This window comes from Pezoporus occidentalis, unplaced genomic scaffold (genome assembly GCF_034315485.1).
Source record: "Pezoporus occidentalis ecotype Australia unplaced genomic scaffold, CSIRO_AGI_Poc_V1 ctg62, whole genome shotgun sequence".
Lineage (NCBI taxonomy): Eukaryota > Metazoa > Chordata > Aves > Psittaciformes > Psittacidae > Pezoporus > Pezoporus occidentalis.
The window spans coordinates 819,007-838,645 of record NW_026915966.1 but is presented as its reverse complement, the minus strand read 5'-3'; the positions used below and the strand labels follow the sequence as shown (position 1 = coordinate 838,645).

The 19,639-nt window shown below is 46.1% G+C and overlaps 2 long non-coding RNA genes across 2 annotated transcripts in view; both read right to left on the bottom strand.

The window, feature by feature from the left end:
* The window catches only part of LOC134174624 (uncharacterized), a 195,765-nt gene that overhangs the window by 165,218 nt on the left and 10,908 nt on the right, over positions 1–19,639 (bottom strand). The gene's annotated exons all lie outside the window — the stretch shown is intronic.
* On the bottom strand, positions 4,430–18,945 carry LOC134174642 (uncharacterized). The gene is made up of 3 exons (XR_009968736.1): positions 18,643–18,945; positions 6,143–6,282; positions 4,430–5,956 (listed from the first exon to the last, which is right to left on the bottom strand). It is a non-coding gene; the product is annotated as an uncharacterized LOC134174642 (long non-coding RNA).

Here is a 19,639-nt window from a genome sequence, read left to right as displayed (position 1 = left end):
TTTAAAACACATGGCTTTCCGTCACATCAGGCCTCACTGCAAAACCAACAGCAGCTTGGTACCTTTCTGCTTCCATCTCTCTGAGCATCAGCAGTGCTTGGTCACTTCATAGTCAGCTTTGGTGACATAGCTGTAGAAAACCCTAAGGCCATTTTCAATGCATACTCTTACAAACCCCAAAAGGCTTCTATTCGCATCACTGGCCTCTCAGATCTGTTTGCAGCTACTTAAATCTCTTTATAATGAGACTTAGATAGGAAGAGGTTCTTCCTTTCTCCTCTTGCATCAGCTTAACTGACACAGACAGGATTTGTCCTCCTGCACTGCAAACAGAGAACCAGCAACTGCCACATCATATATCTGAACTCATAGCTTACTGCTGCCGCCATGAACTGAAACACAGAGAAGGAAGTTCAGAAAAAACCTGAAAGTAAAGAATAATTTAGGGTATTATGGAGGTGATAAAAGAAAATCCAATTGGTTTAAAACCAAATGAGCTGCAAAGGGGAAACATTAACTGGCTAAACAGAGTATGTGAGGGATGGGAGGAGGGCAAAGATGTGCCTTCATATTGGAGGTGATTTAAATGGAACAAGGTGGCAGCAAAGGCTGAGAGAGAAAAACGTATCTCTGATCTGGGTCCTTTAAGAACAGTTGGAATTGAAGTGGAAGAATTAAGAGCACAGCAGCTGAGGGCTGGAATAAGATTGATTTAAGACTAAATACAATTTAAAGGCAAGGGAGAGGTGGAAGCAGAGGCTGGAATGAAATCAATTTGCAGCAAGATGCGATTTAAACTGATGAACTCGGGATGCGAGAACTGGAGCTGGGGGAGGTGGGAGAAGGGAAAAGAGGGATGAGGAGTCAGCAACTTCAGGGAGGATGTTTTAGGAAGGTGCTGGGGAGGGAGCAGGTGGGTCTGGGTGCTGTTTTTTGTTGGAAGACAAAGAGCTGGTCCTGAGCTCAGAGCCAACATTTGGTATGTGGGAGACAGCCTGCAAGGGCTATCTGCCCTCATGAACTTGGGCAGGTACAGAAGGATGGTGTTTAATCCCAGCTAACCTACTGATGCCTAAAGTGCTGCTTATCCTAAACTCTGATTGTTGTTTAATAGCGATACAGGACTATAAAGACATTGATGTGTGTGAGATGGGTGAACTTGGGCAAACAACCAAGAGGGCTACTGCTCAAGGAGCCCAGCACCTAACAGGGCAGATCACAGCTTTCCCTAAGGTCTTTTCTAAAATCAGAGGGTTTAATAGGAGTTTGCTCAGTTGTTCTTAAATTAGGACTCAGCCAAACATGTTTGCAAAGACCTAATTTTGAGGTTCCTTTAAAACCAAAGACGAGTGCATCCACTATGAAAGGACTATTTTTGCCACTTATTTCCCACTCACTGTTGCCATTCCTATGCCAAAGTGGGTTCCCATAGAGAGATGTGCTAGAAGGACTGAATTCAATCAAGATTTAGTGGCTTTCCAGGCAAGCTGGAAAAGAAACAGCAATTCAACAAAAGGAGTAACCACGTTTTCGAGGCTGCTGAGAGGTGGCTTCTGCAGGTTCCTGGCTGCATTCTTGCTTCAAGGCTGCTGGCTGTGGGGCACCCAATCCCATCTGCACCAGCAAATCCCACCTCTGCTTTGGTGCAGAGATGTAAAAGGAGCCTGGCTGGACACAGGCACGGGATGTGGAACAGAAAATGGCAGCCTGGGATGAGGTGACTGTAGATCCATTGAGTACCACAAGGAGATGCTCGTCCTACACTTTCCACAGCATCTCCCAGGGCTTCCCTCCTGGTTGAAAATAACAGCTAAAATGCCCTCTTAGGGTAAACCAGGAGCATCTTCACCTTCAAGCCAGTGAAGGAGGAGATTTAAAAATAGATTGCATTTATCCTTTCTTGCCAGGATGTTTCTGGGATAGTCCTTTCCCCTCCTGCTCCCATTAACAGAGGGTGGGAAAGGAGGAATGTGCTTCCACATTTATCTCCCACCGTGATTTATTTTTCCTTTTATATATGCACTGCAGAATTTTCCTTCCTAGTTAATATTCATATTGTTGGGGGTCTTTGGGGGCGAGTTTGGGGCTGTAACAGCTACAGGGTGGCAAAAGGGAAGCTATAAATGAGAATAATGGTGGTGCTTTAGCAGGTTCCCTGTAGACCACATCTGCAAGCAGGAAGCAGTGTGGGTGTGTAACGTGCAGGTGATGCCCTGTAAATAAAGCAGGGGCTTGCCTGGAGGAAGAGCAGGGAACAACAAAGGCTGCACGGAACAAAGTAGCTGCAGAACATAATGTACTAAACCTGAAACTCAGCAGAGAAGAGGCTGGATGTGGGGGGAAAGAAAGACAAAGAAACCCTAATACCTTAGGGAGGGGAGATGTTTACATTGCTAAGCCATTTATGGAAACACAAGTTTACTTTAAGTCAAAGCAGGAATAATTCCTGGTCCATCTAAATGCTCGCTGGGCAATCCGGATGTAGCTCAAGAAGAGCAGCGGATGCTGTGTGTTATTCTTGTCAAGACACAGATTTACTCCCTTTCTGTTCCTTTCAACTAACAACGCCGTGATTAAATGAATGGATGGGTGCAGTGCACGAGGGGATGTATTGGCCTTCCTACAGAGAGGCAAACATTCAAATGAGCACTGTATGTTGTAAACCTTATCCCTTAGATCACTGGAAGTTTTTGGACACTGGTGATAAGACATCACCTCTTCCTGCATGTTCTTTGTTGTGATTTGATTCTCACAAGCAGACTGGACAGCTTCTAGGCCAACACAACATATAATGGTGAGCACACATCATGCAACTGTCATGTGGGACTTGGGTACTGGCATGTGAAAAAGGAAGGTGTGTTTCATGCAGGAAGTTGTGTTTCTTGCAGCTACAGTCCAATCCAGCTTGCATGCAAAGAGCCCAGGGAGAAGCAAGGAAAACCAATAGGGAGAAAAAATCTGGGTAGCTCAAGAGAGCTACAAGAGCTATGTTGAAGTTGGAGTTCCCACATCACTTTGACACTTAGGGACCTCCTTGTGATTACCTCAATTGAAGCCTGATGCCTGAAGTTGCACTCTTAGGTCAAAGTCACATTACCTTTCCTGCAAGTTTCTGCTAAGCAATGAGAGCACAATCGGGTACATCTGTGGCAATGCAATTGGGCTCTTGAGTGTCTTAACAGGTAACATGGATGGAAAAAAGAGCTAAGACAATGTAAGTGCCACTTCTTTGGCACTGCAGTGCATCAGCTGGGAAACAGAGTCTTTCACTACCCAGACCACACAACTCAGGTCCTTCAGGAGCAGTAAATATATCCTGGAGAAGGCAGAATGACACTTTAACAATGGAAGGGACTCGGTGGTGACCATGGTCTCTACAAGTCCACTGCTGCACAGCCCAGGGGCCATGGAAAGGACACTCTGGAATCTCCTCCCACTCCTCACCAGCTCCCAAAGGGAGCTCGTAAGATTTGCTTGTAAAAGGACCTGGTCCCAAAGCTCCCCAAAAGCCATTTCATGTCTTTGCAGGGAGAGGAGCAATAAAGGTAAGACAGCAGCTTGCACGGGGCTCAGCAGCCAGGCCCCTCACTGGGGCTGCGGGTGCGTGAGTACACGTGCATAAATACCCACTGTTTGCCATATCCCAACTCCTGTAAATCTATCACCAATCCACGTAGTCACCGCGCCACTAAGTCTAATAGTCTAGACTAAACAGAAAAAAACACGGAGGAGTTTAGCCCTATGCACTTCCCAAAGGATTAGCTGACTCTACAGCGGGTAGGTTTGAGCTAATGCAGATATATGGAGTGTAGCGTGAACAACTGGTGTCAGCCAGCAAAGCGTCGGTGTGGAGGGAGAGCACTGCCAGCTTCCCAGCCCAGACACTCCCCATGGGATGTATTTGAGTATATCCCTGAAATCGCAGGCTTTCAGGGATGCTGAGAACATCCCTGTGCAGGGGTGTTCACCCTCAGTCCGTCACTCAGGCAGGGAAAGGCAGTCACCATCGCACACCTCATAGGGCAGCCGAGTATAAACCTGGATGAGTTTTTGCACCAGATTGTCTCAATAGCACCCCTGCCCTTCCCCAGCACCCCATAAATGAAAAAGAGCCTATATTTTCAGAACTTTCAGAGTAATTTAGAGGTTTTTTTGGTACATCAGCTTTTTGTTGTCACATCTGCTTTTTTGCTTATAAAGTATTCAGCAAATTCAACAGTAACATACAAATCTACCTCTTCATGTCACAACCAGCCCTCTACCAGTAGATTCACAGACCAAGCGCTTGCTGTTAAAGGTGAATCCTTCAAATTCCTGCAAAAAAAAACCAACAAAAACTATGAAAGTAAAGAAATTACCTTACTCTGTAGAAAACAAGACTCGGTTCTCTCCACTCCAGCAGACTTTAACCAACTACTACTCCCTAGACCAGGATCTCCTCAGGGAGGTTTCCATGGTCCACCCACAATGGTAGATAACCTGCAGCTGCTCCCCAGCAGCATACCCCTATCCAGGTGTTTTCATTCAGCATCATGATGAAGAGTGCAAAGTTGCCTGCAAGACATGCTGCAGTTGACAGTATTAGGAGGCTTCAGGTGTTCCCCGTCTTTGCTGGCAATGAGCAGATCAAACATTGAATATTAGACCACAGAGAGGGGCTAAAATTCCCTAGGAACATCTGGAAATGGTGGAGCTCCCCCTTTGGGTTGTCCCTGCCTTGCTTCGTGTGTGCTGAGTGCCTTGGAGGAGACATCCCTGAGATCACAGCTTTCATGGATGCTGTGAGCATCCCAGCACTTGTTAGCATGTGGCTGGTTTGGGGTCCTTACCATTAACCATGTGTGGGGGAGCTGTTTTTCCTCAAGTCTATCTCATTCTCTTTCCAGCATTTGCCTCAAGTGTCCACTCAGCTTTCAATGCATTTTAAACTGACCCTCTTGTGGAGGTCAATCACAAAACAGAGATCTAACATGTATAGAAACACCTTTATCCCTCCGCAGTTGCTCAGAAATTCGTGTCCACAAGTGAGCATCAGCAATGTGTGAAGGACTCCCTCTCCCTCACGTCCCTCTTCACAGCTTGTGAATGCAAAGCACTTCACTTGTCCTTTGTCGTTAGCTTGATTTTGAACAGGCTGAGAATGAAAGAAAACCAGACGTTTCCAGTACTTTTAAGCCCCATTTGGTCTGATTAAAGAAGTCTTTAAAACTAAAAAGAAAGAGAAAGGAGGGGGAAAGCAATAACCTTTTAAAACTTGTCCTGAATGGAAGGGAAAATGGAGTCCAGTGTATGAGTAACTCAGGATTAATTGTAGAGTTACGTTAGTTGTGCAGTGCTCATTGGGGGCAAGAATAAGCACTCTTGAAGTCATTAAAGAAAATCCCAGTAAAATATTACTTAGCTGATGTGTGCAGTCTTATGGGCCCTTAAGGGAATGCATGAGGCAGAAATGTCCCATTTATAGCTCAGGGTCTGACTATAAATATGCAGTCCAAAGCTACCTCTCTTTGTAGATGCAAGGTGCGGGGGGGAATGTTTATCTGCAGGATATTATGGCTGACCTAAGACCATGTTTCAGGAAAGCATCACCACTCAAGAAAGCACAGGGCACCTAATTAATTTAGAGTCATTGGGACTGGACTGAGGCTTCAGACCACAAGCAATTCCTTTCTTCTCCAGCAATTGATTATTTGCGTGTGTGATATGTGAATTCAGGCCTAGCTTCTTACACAAAAGTGATGTAAGGATGTCTGAAAGTCACCCTGCTATGAGTACAAGTATGATGCTGCTACGAGGCAGCATCGCTGCACTGGCTCAGCTTCCCTCTAGGACCTTCTGCCTGCAGAACCACGATGGTTTCCTCAGTTAGGCATGGAGAAAGGACTTCTGGTCTGCAGTGAAACTGGAAAGTGGTTTAACTGTGTACAAGGCAGATTTCATTACAAGCAAGAAGAGCCTGGGGAGGTGGGTAAAGGGAGATGTTCCCAGCCCTGCTGCTGGTGGGGTCCCAGCATCCATGGGTGACCAGGCTGCTGCTGAGCAGGGTAAGGGGTGGGTGATGCTGCTGCTGGAGCAAGCACCAAGGGCAGAAACTGCAGCCTCTGCTTCATCAGGAACAGCAGTTCCCATCCTCCAGCCTTACCTTCAGCTTCACCCTGCTCTTCATGCAGCAGTGGGTCCTTGTCTAGCTTTGTGTCCAGTTTTGGCTACTCTCCTCCTGCTATTTCTCCTTACCTCTGTCATCTGTGGTTTTTCTCCCTGATGGTTCCCAGTGCAGAGTTGCTGCCATATAAATAAACAGGGAAAGAAAATGGGAAATAGAAGCAGACAGCACTTGCAGTGCTATCAAGCAGAAACAACCATTAATCTTAACCTGGGGATGAAATCAAAAGCCTCCTCATGTCAGCAACTGTGCAAACAAGATCCTGAAACCAAATGGTTGCAGTAGTTGCAGACCCAGCTCTTTGTGTGTTGGCAGAGGTCACTGATGGACAGAGGCTGAGGCTCTGGACCTAGAGCACTGGCAAAGTATGCAGGGGACCAGACTGACCTGCAACACCAGGACACACACAGGTACTGCAGGACAGGGGCAAGGCATCCATCAAGCAAAAAGGAAGTTCCCATGCAATTGGCCAGTCTCTTTCCAGTCTCAATGCATCCTGACAAATCTGAGCATATTGAAAATATATTATGTCATGGTATGGAATGGATTTTAAAAGCACCAATTGGCTCACTCTATAACATTTTAAATACCTGTTAGAGTGCTGCCACATGGCCCGGCAGGGTGTAACTGTGGGTAATGAGATGAAATTGAGCAAAGGAAAATTAAGGCCAAAGAACTGGAGCAAATTCCTCAAGAATGAGCTCTCCTGTTCCCACACCACATCCGAGCTGGAGAGCCAGACTGGGACAGCCAAAGTGCAGGGAGGGCATTTCAGTGCACCCCAGTGCAGAGCACACCCATCCTGGTACAGCATCCGCAGCCGCACGTGCACGGCAGGGTCCTAATGTGGGAAGTCAGGGTCCCTGCACAAGCCCGGAGCTGGCTGAGCTCAGCAGTGCATTGCAGCACCCCAGGATAAGCTGTATCACTGGGACCCTATTATTATACTGGCAATGCCTTTGAGCCCCAGTTCCTGCCTGCAAGCCAGAGATCAGGAGAACTCGGTGCTTTTTCCACAAGAAAACCCTTCAACAGGGCATTTTTGCCACTTAATAATGGTGCTGGGGAAGGTCAGTGTCTGTCTGAATGGAAAGTAACCCAAAAGCAGATGCAGAAATGCCAGCAAGCCAGTTATAGGACTTCACTTCTCTTTGCTAGTACTTCTAGAACGGTCTTACTGTGAGGAGCCACCCACATCCTCCAGTCTGGACCTCCATCCTCACCCACAGCCATGGAATTTAAATCTAATGGGGCTGATGGATTCATCAACTAATAGCAAATTTGAGATCACATTCAAAAGCTATAAAAGCAGCCTGTTATACCCTGGCAACCATATGCACTATATGGGCAACTTCAGGTCCTATCACACTGTCCACTGTCTTCTGTATCCCCTGTAGCTTCCTCTGCAGTTCCCTTTACCCAATACCCACCAACACAGCAGCCAAAATTGCTTGAGTCAGGGATCATGATGGAGTGACCCTCTGACTTCACACCCTTTTCTGCCAGTTCTTGTTTGTGCTTTCCTGGGTGTATGAGGGAACAGCCCACATCTAATTTCCATTTGAGACTGACCCCTGGAGTCAATTTTAACCAATATGGGCACTTCTGCTGGACTGCCACAAACTGTGATGGCATCTGGAGAGGGAACCTGTGTCCTGTGTCCAGGGCAGGCAGAGGAGTCCTGGGGTTTGCATCTCATCCAGTGATGCTAGAGTGAAACAGGCACAAGCTACACAGGGCTCTTTTGGAGTGGGAACCTTGCCTGCAGGCCGGGATGGTGCTGAGTGGTTTCATCACCTGCTAAGCCCTTCTCAAAGCCTGGCCTTGTATTTAATGAGCGTTCCAGTTGTGCTATAGAAAACCTTTGTGAAACACTGGCCAGCTGCCTAGAAAATGACTGCATGAGAACGCTGTGTTTTCTGGCTGTGGTGTCGTGGGTTACCTGGCTATCTTCGACTGCTCCACTGCACGTCATCCAAGGACAATTCATTCATTCATTCATTCATAGCAAACTCCATTAATCTCCTACACGAGCCAAAAGGCTTCTGAATCTCGAAGATGCCCCATGAGTCTCTCCATGACACCAGCTAATTATCTCCTCATTAACAACATTAGCATTCCATTTGACATATACTTGTTAATTTGTTAATTGCACTTTAATTACAAAGTTATTAAGAGCTCAGAGGCATTCAACAGAAGATTGCAATTAACGCAAGCTGCAAAATTGCTCCCAGCAATTTGGAGATGTTATCAGAAACTGATTCTCAGCGCTCAGCTGAAGATAGAAAAGAGACAGGAGATTTATGAGCTGACATCACAAATTCCCTCAGCTCCCTCTGAAGATGCTTCCACTCACACCCTGGAAAGTCCTAGGAGCTGCCATGTTGAGATGCTCATCATGTAACTGATTGCTGTGGCTTCTGTTGCCAGAAGCTCTGCTCCTCTTTGTGCAGAAGGAGGAAGGAGCAAAGGAGGCATCCAGGGGCTGAGTGGACTCAGTAACTCACATGAAGTATTTGGCATCTCACACACCAGGCCTGTGCATAGACACAAGCCTGCAGGTGCTGCCTTCTGTTTTGGAGAGCCCGTATTAGCATCTTACTCCTCTCCAGTGTTGAACTCTGCCTACATGTTACATCAGTTATCACCCTCACTGCCAAGGACTGTTCGGCAGTCCCTCACCTAGCTCCCTGCAGCTTTCTCACTCATCCTCTTCCCAGGCTCTGCTTTGTTTTACTACATGTGCACATGGGCAGGCAGTCCTGCACTGAGCACTGGGGTGGAAGGTGGGGACTACAGGTCTGCCATCATGACTGCAATGGGGTCTCCCAGGGATGAAGGTGCATCGGTGGGGATGCTCCTTCCCAGCCTCATGTGCATCAGCATCTCTTAGATTGCTGATCTCTCCATGCCTGAGACCAAGCTCTCCAATCCTTGCAGCTACAACAAAGGGAAAATAACCCGGTCTAACCAGCCATCACACACAGTGCAAAATGAAGGCGTTGTCTGCTCCTTCCTAGCGTGCTGGTGTTCATGCCTAACGCCACGCTCTGCCTTGTGCCTCCTGAAGAAAACCAGGCGGCGGAGGCTCCCCTGGGCTTGATGAGGTTTTCTTTCTTTCCATTTATCTCAAGTGTCTCACTACGACGTCATTCCTTGGATTAGCTGTCAGATCTGCTGGAAACATGCACCGGTGAATATGGCCATTATCCACCCAGCCAAGGCAGACCAGAGCCCTGTCACTCCTGCATGAAAGGGGCACTGGGGATGGGAGAAAGCAGGACACTGGCCGTAGCGCATGCTAAACCCGGAAATAAATGATAAATAGAGGGGATTTACAAATGGGTATCTTACTGGCCTTACTAATCATGAATTTCTTAAATGCTTTCATTTCATGCCTTATGAAACACTGGGAGTTGTGAAATGCCAATGGCACTTTATTGAAAAGGCCTCAAAGAAATGTTCTAACTTCATTCAAAGAGAGCTTGTAGGGAATAACCACCAGCCCAAGGATTAGGACATCCTAAAGAATGGGGGGAGAGAATTATATCTCTGCTAGAGAAATCTATAAAATAGTGTTTGGAAACCATGCAGATGCAGAAAGGAATTCATTCCCTATAAATTATATATACGTGAGCTCATTTCTACAGATCTGTATTATGCTCATTTCAACTGGCCTCTATTCCTTTCATCCAGGTAAGGTTTCATTGCACAGTTGCCTTTGGGAATCCATCCCACTTTTTGCAATATAAAACACATCCCTGGAAGTATTGAGCTTTCCCTGCTCAGACAGCCTCTGTCTTTACCCTGGATCAGAGTGGTTTTCTTGTTACACTGCTATCACCCTTTTTGGTTCAGACTCCTTCTGCCTTCAGCTTAACTACACCAACACACACCAGCTCAAGTCTGGCTTGGGGAAAGTTGTGTTGCATGAGGATAATGTACTTGGTTTCATCCAACCTTACATTTCATAGCCATCATCATGACTTTTCTCCTCAAGGTAACTCTCAGCCACCTTTTCCTGGAGGAAAACTTAGGAGGACTTTGGGGATGACATGGAAAGTAAGGAGGCTAAAGGCATTCCAGGTTTTTGGTCTGTCTTTCCAGATACCTGTTATAGGAGATTCCTAAAAGACAGCTCAAAACTCAGCTAAGTGTGGTAGGCAATTCAGTAGTCTGAATGGTGATTCCTAGGGAGAAAAATGTCAGTGTTGAAAACGCTGTTTTCCACATCATATTTCCCTCTTATTCCTCTTTTAAGCACTCTTTGGCTTTGTCAGAGCATGAGCAGGCTGTTACAGGGTTTGGGTGCCAGCCAGGCAGCGCACACAGGCTGTGCTCTGGAACTACATGAACTCCCCATGCAGCACCACAGCAATTACTGTGCTGCACCACGGCACACCAGCTAGATAAGATTTAATGTCAGAATGATTCAAAGTGAAACGCTTCGGTTGGAGCTTCCTAGCAGCAAATCAACACGTGTCAGCAAGAGTCAAATCCCTACATTCATTGTGCACATACTGGGGAACTAAAAAGCGATTCCTCCAAGTTTGGCCCATGGTTAGAGCAGGAATACACCAAGTTATAAACACTACTTAGTTCACAAGCAAAGCCCTAAATAAGAGAGAGTCAGTTAAGTTACAGCTCTGCAGGGTTCTGATGCTAAAGGACTTGTTGGTAGAGCAGAGGGAAAGCAGTTCCCCGAGGGGAGGACTTGGTTAATTTTGCCTTGCATTTCACTATGCTGAAGGAATCTCATTCCAACTAGTGTGAAGTTATCAAAGCTGGAAATAATATAGGAGAAATTGTAATAATAATGATTATTATTACTTTGAAAAAGAGCCAATTCTAGCAGGAAAGGGCCTCTGATGAATTAAAAACTATTCTTGTACTCGTCACATATTTCTATCCAAAGGAGAGGAAAGTTATTCTTAAAGTTATGATGTTGCAAAGGATCATTCAGGCCTCCTTGGACATCACTGATTTTGGTGAAAACTGGAGGGAAATTTAAGCAAACAGTGGCCAAAGGGATTTCTGGGCCTCAGGTTAGTAAAGCTATACCCACCCTGTGCTGAGAACACTCAGATCCTGTGCCATAGGCAGGTATCCCTGCAGGCAGAGACATAGAATAGAACAGAACAGTTGGAAGAGACCTATATAATCTTCTAGTCCAACTGCCTGACCACTTCAGGGCAAACACAAATAGAAAGGGAAGGACTGAATACAGATCAAAATAGTAAGGAAAAAAGGGTTAGCTCGGGATAAGAGTTCAATAAAAGCAAGGACTGCATGGTGTTGGTGGGAGATAACTGCGGCATCCTGCACCTATGGAAGGGAGAGAGGTCCATACAGGCACCTTGTCCTCTTTAGCTAATCAGATATTCTGCCATGCCATGTGAAAGGGGGACATGTGTGTGAGAGCCCTAGGAGGAAAAGTGGCCCTAAGCATGGTGGATGAAGCAGGAAATAATGGCATGGTGAGCTAAGGAAGGATGCCAAAAGGCTCCGGTTTGGAGACAAGCCTGAGGACATAAGGAAGAGAAGGCATAGCATGGAGGGAGGGGTGGGAGGATGCTGGGGTGGGCATCCGTGGAGGTAAATGAGGAGACCATGATGTGTGAGCAAGTCTTTGTGCTCAGCATCATGGGAAAAACAGTATCTTTAATCAGTGTATCCAGGAGGCAACCAAGACCACCTCTTTCATGTCAGCATCTCCTCAACCATGTCCCTACCTGGGTGTCATCCTGCAAAGCGCTGCAGGGCAGCAGCCCAAAGGTGTTGCTCTCACGCCTTCCCTTCGCAGTGGGTAAACAGAGCTGTCAGACACCAGGGCTCTATTCACACTAAATATTAAGTGTGAATATTAAGTGCCCCCAAATTCCCATGTGCTGCCTGGAAAAAACAGTGCCAGTGTTAAAAGGTTTGGCACCGCCTCTGAGGGCTGCAATTGAGGCTCCAGCAAAACATAAGATACCTACTCCTGAAGCTGGCAAAACATCCCTGTTATGGGGAGGGTTAAACACAGCCTCAGCTGCCTGAGGTACATAAACTGTTCTCAGGCACAAGGCATGGGATTGAGCAAACCTGAGAGAAGTCAGGATCTGAAGCAACAATGATGTGAAACTCAGCCCCTGGCCTGTCAGCTGGAGCTGGTGAAACTTCTAAGTCAAGGTGTTTTTAAATCAGACTCCTTGAACCCAATGGAAATGCTCAGCCTGATGATAATCTGAGGGGTTTCGATCGAAGCACAAATCTTTCAGGACTTTGAAAACAGTTAAAAAATGGAGCCTACCAAAAGAAAAACAGAAAAGCCCATTTATTTTGGCCATGCAGCTAATCCTCGTCTATTTGAATTGCCAAAGAACTACTTGAAATGCTTAACTTGTCAGATGCCAAAACCCAGAAATATTTGGTCTTTATCATTTAGATAAAACTCAACTAATTTTATCTACAATTGATTAACTTTTCACCCCACAAGAAATTGTCTTCGTCTCATCTCTTCTGAATTGACCTGTGGTGACTGCATCTACTTGAGACTGTAAAGGCTTTAATATTCCTTATTTGCAGAGGACAGCAGCTAGCACAGAGCAGATCCCTTCCACACACCTGGGACACTTGAATAGGCAGAAATGTACGTACAACATGACGTTGTTCATAGCAAAAAGCAGGACAAAAGTGGCTCTTTCAGGTGACTGGCTTTGGCAGAACATCATCTATGGACAAGTGCTTAGGGGTGTTGTATCCGAGGACCAAAGACCTCAGTACAGTGCTTGGAAACCTGGGTAGGATGGCTCAATGGATGAGGATGGTTTGCTGATTTTTCAGCACAGAGATGAAAATGCTGAGCCTGTTGCTGCCTGACCTAAATAAAATCAATTAATCAACACTGCATGAAACATCACCAGGAAGGACAAAATGGGGTTAAGCACTTGCAGCACTGATTTGGTGCTGAGAGAACCTCTATCAAGCCCACAGACCTTCAAACCCCAGAAGGTGCCCCGCGTGTTCAGGCCCAGTGAGGTCTCTTCTGCTATTTGAGCAAAAGACCTTGAAAAAGCCTTTTAAGCTTTTCCAGACCAGATGAATTCCCATTATTGTTTCAGTGAAAAACCAAACTGCAGTCTCCACCCTGCTCCTCTTCAGCAAAGCATGCCTATGGTTGTATGGAGTCAGTGGGAGGCTTCACCTGCGTAAGGACAGGACCGCGGCTGGGCTGATGGAGACTATCAAGGATAGTCTCCTACCAGAGATGGAGACTGCCCACCATGGGGGCTCTTTGGGTAGTCTCCTATAAAAATGCAGACGATGACTTCTTGCCTCTTCCCAGCAAGCTGTGCAGTGGCCATACAGCCCCACTGCTGTTCCTTTGGCTGAACCAGCTCTCTAACATTCAGCTGCTGAGCATCTTGTCCCAGCAGCAAGACCCTCTCCTGCAGCTGAAGCTGCCCTACTCTGATTTTCTCCTCTAGGAGAAGGGGAATGGTTCAACCTGATGAGGCTGCTGCTGTTTGGCTGATGTGAGCTGGTTTCCAGGGAGGGAGAAACTCAGAGCTCCCTGTGCAGAGGTTGCAGAGGAATGTGGTCCAAAGCCAAAGAGTTGTCAGGCTCTCTCCCACTGCAGATCTGCCAGGAGGTCTATAAAAATGTCATTGTCTCTCAGCTGCTGGTGATTATATTCCCCTTTACTAGGGCTGCTGGTAATATGTATGCGTATATATAAGGGGGAATATTATTTCTGCACAGTCTGGCCTCCCCCTGGCCTTTTTCAAACAATAATATACTAAATATGAAGAGACAGAAGCCATTCCTTGGCTCTTTAACCGGTGCCAAGGAAAATGAATAATTAAGAGCGTATTACTTGCAATGAATTTATACTGATGCTTTTAAGTTAGGACCCACTAAAATCCTTTCTAAAATACATCATTCCTCCTTCATCTTTCACACAGAGTTCATACTCCAACCTAATACTTCATAGCAGCTACTGTTTAGATCCGAGTTATAAGAAAGGCAGGCTTTAGTTTTCCATTACAAGCCAGGAAAGAGCTTGGGGTTAAAGGAACAAGGCAGTTAATCTATTTTGTCTGTATTTTACCTGCCTGCAACTTCACATCGCAACAGCCAGAAAAGATCATTTGGGGATCTTCAGTGCAAGCTGCCAGAAATGTGGTCCTGAAGAGAGAAAGAACTAGCATTCGTTGCATTGACACTGGTTGCAGATATGAAGGTCCTGGGGAGCAGCTAGTCCTTGAGGAGCACCAAAATGTGATGAGCTCAACTGGTGGCATTATTTCTTTATATTTGGGAGCATCCCAGTGTGAATACAATGAGTTTATTAAAGAGCTAGTGCACTGCTCTGTCTTCTGATGCCCAGTCAAGGTTAGTACTGGCAGCGAACCTGCCTGGCTGCAGAGGGAGACTGTCCCTGTGCCCTTTCTGCTGTATGACCAAGATCATGCCACACCAACCTAGCAGCATGGAAAAGGGGTTTGAATGGCTGTGGAACCCCAGGGGACCTTGTTTAGTGAAGGGTTGCAGTCTTTGGGGCCACCCTTTTGGAACCAACGCAGAATTAATTTCTCAAGGGGAGAAATTGGTATGTGCTAAGGAAAAACTAACACCCTCTGCTACCTTGCACTAATTGCAGGGCCAGATGAGGGTCTGGTAGGCAGCTGTTTGGTGTAGGAAGCTTTGTGATGTGAAACAGAGATGACAGCAAAGGACCAACAGTGAGAGGCTCTATTTCCTGAGACCAGAGAAGTGACCTGACTCCAAAACCTCCAGAGAAGGCCCTGAAACCAAAAGGACAAAAGATGCTGTGAGGTTTCGTGGCTGTGATCCAAAAGTTGAACAAAACTGTCCAGAAATAAGTGCAAATTCAGAGCTCTCGGCTCTCTCTGCACATGTTCAGTCCCACACAGGCACCTTAACACTGAAATAATCTGTGGGAATCTTAGACCTGAATAATGCAGGAGGTCCCATTGGATCATCCCTGGGCTCCATCTGCCCTTGCACAGAGGGTTTTGCAATAGGCACCCTGTTAGGTTTATTCCAGATGGGAGAACCCAGCTGTAAGGTTGCTAGTGACACAAACACAAGGTGAATATATAGAACCTAGTGCCAATACAAAGCTGTGGCCCACACCTTCGTTCAGCTGACAACTCAATGTTAATGATAGGCCTTCTCAAACTCATGTTTGCCCAGGCCACTGAAGGCATGGTAAAAGACTGCAGGAAAGGGACAGAAAGTTCCCTTTTTCACAGTCAGTTCAGCAGCAGCCCCTTGGGATTGCTGCCCTGGGGTGCAGTTATAACTGCCATTAATTACGAGCCCTTTGTGGTATTTCTCTGGGTAACTCCCTTGCGATGCTCTGAGGAGGCACATGTAAATAGCCATCATTAGAGGAAGCCACAGAAAGCTGTAAAGTTAAAGTGGATTTGTACTGGCAATCCGCAAGATCTGGGATAATGTGTTTTCATGGGATCCAAAACCCTTCCAAAGCTTTCCCTTTGAAGCCTACCACAAGGCTGATGAAGAGACCACTCCGCTACAGAGATTTGTACTTGCACATGTGTGGTGACTTAGCTTACAGAAATGACAGGCAAAACACAAGGTACAGCAGCCCTTCCAGAACAGCAGTGAGATTCTTCCAAGTTAAATGTGGTTGCAGTTGAAGAAACCTTTGTGGAGCATCATAGGTGACCGCCAGACATCTCCCACTCGCAGCTGCTTTGGGGCAGCTCTTTTAGAGCAGCCAGTAAAGTACATACATTTACTGGATATATGAGTCCAGCAGGTCTCATGAATCAAAGGTTCCTCATGAATCAGTCTCTTGCTGGAAAACACGAGTTCATTAAGCTCCCAAAATGTTTTGTCTAAACCATCTCCCCTTTGAAAGAGCTCTCATTGAGGTTTCTTTCCTTCCATTCAGATCCATCTTTCTTTCATCCCCATTCAGCCCTGGAAATCGCCTGAACCAGAGTAACGCTTCCCTGGCTGTTGAGTGGATAGGTCTAACCTAAATCCTTGTTATCTTTTGCCATTATCTCAAGGAGAATGTGTCATGCAATAGGCTGGACAAACAGGGGTGTCCCCCTCACATGGGACACTGGTAAGAGCAGGGGACTGAAAGGGACACTTCTGGGTTTGATACTAGCTTGGTGCTGTTTAAAAACGTCAATCTCTCCGAAGCTTAGTTTTCCCTGATGAAAATCAAGTTGAAACCAGGAAAACTTCAGCCAAATTCTCCTGCAGCTTAAACTGCTCTGAATATCTTTGTTCTTCAGGTCCCACAAACATCTAAGGACTCATCTGTGCCCAGGAGACTGGCCCAGCCTCCCAGGACGTGGTGTTTAGCACAAAGAATTAACCTCTCCTCATTCCTTGTGGATCTTGACCTCCCTCAGCATCACCAGATTAGCTGGGTAACGCAGGGAAAGACACCCTTTGCTGCTCAGAAAGCCCCAAATCTGCCAGAGGGAAATCATGCCTGGGGTGTAAACCAGTTGCAATTCTTTTCTCTTCTTTTTCCCCTCCTAAAGCGACTCCATAATAAATAAGGCCTTAAACTGAAATTGCTCTTTAGAGAAAGGCATTTCCACCGGGCAAGCTCGACACACAGGAGCAGTATTTGCAGCGCTCGATGGCTCTGATCCCAGAGGCGTTAACCACACGAGCAGTACCCAGGCAATTTGGAAGTCATGTTTGAATATTCCTACAAGTGCCACTCCTGAGCTGATTTAACACCGGGGCTGTGGTGTCTAATAGCTCTCCAGTGATTAATAACAGCCATTTGTTCAAAGCTAACAGCCCCAGCGTGACAGTAACAGATAAATTAGCCACATTAAAAATATGCTAAAAAAACACATTTATGTACTGGCTCAGTGTAGTATGTGATAGTAATACACATCAGTTGTGCCAATAACAAGCTATTAATGATGAGTAGTAGATGTTTAAGCAATTTTTGCTCAGTTCTTCTGTAATCATTTTGACATTGTTCATATTTAGCTTGATAAGATGGGCCAGTTCTTATGGGCATGAACACTTTGTACATGCTCAGGCATGAATATTGCAAGCAGATGGTGGCAGGAGGGAGAAGAAGGTATGGCATTGTACCCCTATCAGTATCGTTTGTCACGGAGGAGCCAATGTGCCAAGGAATATTTGGGCATAAATTACAAGGCTGTTTACCAAATCCCATCCCCTGCATTAGATGACATGCAAAACATTTTAATAATGCAAATTTAAACTCTTTTGTTGAACAGATCCCAAGTGCTTCGCTTGCCTATCAGAAATCACTGCAATACACTGCTGTCCCCAAGGGATGACCAGCAGCCAGCTGAGGGCAGCCAAGCCCACACCCTGCATCCCAGACATGCCCTAGGCCACAGAAAGGCTATTTAACCTAAAGTTAGAGGGAAGCCTGAAGCTGGCCCAAGCCATGTCCTCAGGACAGGCTGAGAAGAGCAATATGACATGTCTCCACTTGATTGCATGGAGCCTGCAGGAATAATCCCAGGACATCACAGCACCCATGATATAAAGAAACTGGCAACCCAACTGAGTGCCCCCTTGTTCTTATTATCTGCTCCTGACACTAAAGAAAACCATCAAACTAGCATGTTTTCAGCTGTGGAGGAAAGAAAGGAAGGTACTTTTGTTAAAATACCAAAACCCTGTAGACCTTTGTGTATTATTGGGATGGATTGGCTTTTATTTCTTTTGTTTCCACCACTGATATTCAGGTGCATGCTATGGGACAACACAATCTTCAATTTTCCCTGTACCTATAACTCACAGCATGCAATTGTTGCTGCCAGTTGCCTCAGTTTTGGTGCAAACAAAAACGAGTGCTGTGCAGGCGACGATATTCCTGAGCAAACCTTGCAAGGCAAGCATGAAACCTGAAATTTAGGACTAAAGAGTAGAAAACCTTCAAAACAATCCAAATCCTGCTCCCAAATCCATACATACAGGCTCCAACCATGCGAGCAACACCTGCTCATGCAGTCCAAGGGTAAAATCTACCTGTAACGTGTAATTCTGCATGGCCTCTCAGGAGACATGTCTCCAAATGGCTCCAAGTACATTACTCAGCATGCATGTCAGCACACACACATGCATGCAGAAGTTGGATGCAGGGGTGGTGCTGACAGACACATGAGCTCATTGTTTCGAGCAAGCTGTTATACAGAGTTCAGCCTCCCCTCAACAGGCCAGCTACAGCTGAGATGCTTGGGAACTATTTCTCTCTCTTGTCAAAAAGCAATGGACCAATATGATTAGGCTTGTTTAATTTCATCTAAACACCTCTTCCAAGTTACAGCTTGCTTGTAGGTGTTTGTTTAAACATTCCCATTTCGAAAATACTTTCGGGGAAAGGAAACCCCAAACCATTTTCAACCATACGCTGCCCATTGAGCCAATCATTGATTTCTTATTAAGAATATTACATCAGTGCAAAACTTCCCGCTACATTCTACCTGGGATGTTGTCTTCCTTGGATCTCTGGTGGCTTTAGGAAGGGAAGGACTGAGCCCGGGATGGGGAAGAGCACAGCCTGCAGCCCATCGGCATCACCGCTGTCAAACAGAGCCACCTGCTCCCCATGCACTCGCCAACCCAGCAGACAGTGAGCTCATGGGACAACCATCCCCTTTGCAGCAGGACCTCACATGAGGTTTAACAGCTCCTTGGCTCCAGCATGTGGGAAAATGTGAACACCTCCCTCTGCTCCTCATTTTTAAAGTCACAGCAGCCAAAACGACCCCTGATGACTACCAAGGAAGTAGCATGATCTGGTGAGCAGAGAGACAAAGACCTTCACCTGGGCTTGCTGTGATACATAGCAAGGAGCTTCCTATCCCAAGGCCTGATTTTCCCACCTGGTCACAGTAGAAGCTTCATCACAAAGACTTTGCAACCTTGCCCTGCTGAATGCCTCAATACTGTCATTTACAGATACAATGGGTTGTCACTGCCTGTTCCAAGGCTGCTTCTGCAGAGACATGGAGATGTCACCTGAAACTCACTCTTGAGCTGCATATGAAGCCTGGGACTTGCTGCCCCACAAACACCAGCTTGAACCAACAGAGGAATACCAATGAGTCACCCCAGAGTTAATGCTTGCATCCTTTTTATTAACTCACTCACACAAGCAGGAGAAGCATCATTGAGAAGATCTGATTTGAGGTAGAAAAGGGCAAGGAAATATATTTACCTAAGGAGAGAGCACTGGAACAATAGAGCAAACAATGGCTGAGTAAATGAACACTTACAAATCACTGCGCTAGACAGCATTAGTCTTGCAAACAACATGTTTTGCACAGTTTTTCTTCTCAATTACATGTCCAAGCCTTTTCGAAACCGGTGGTTCTGTAGCTTTGTTTTCCACCGAGGGTTTCTGCCCAGACACAGTCCAGCATGTCGAGACTCTGCAGTGTGCAATAGTTTGCCATCTACCCAGAGCAGAGCCTCTGC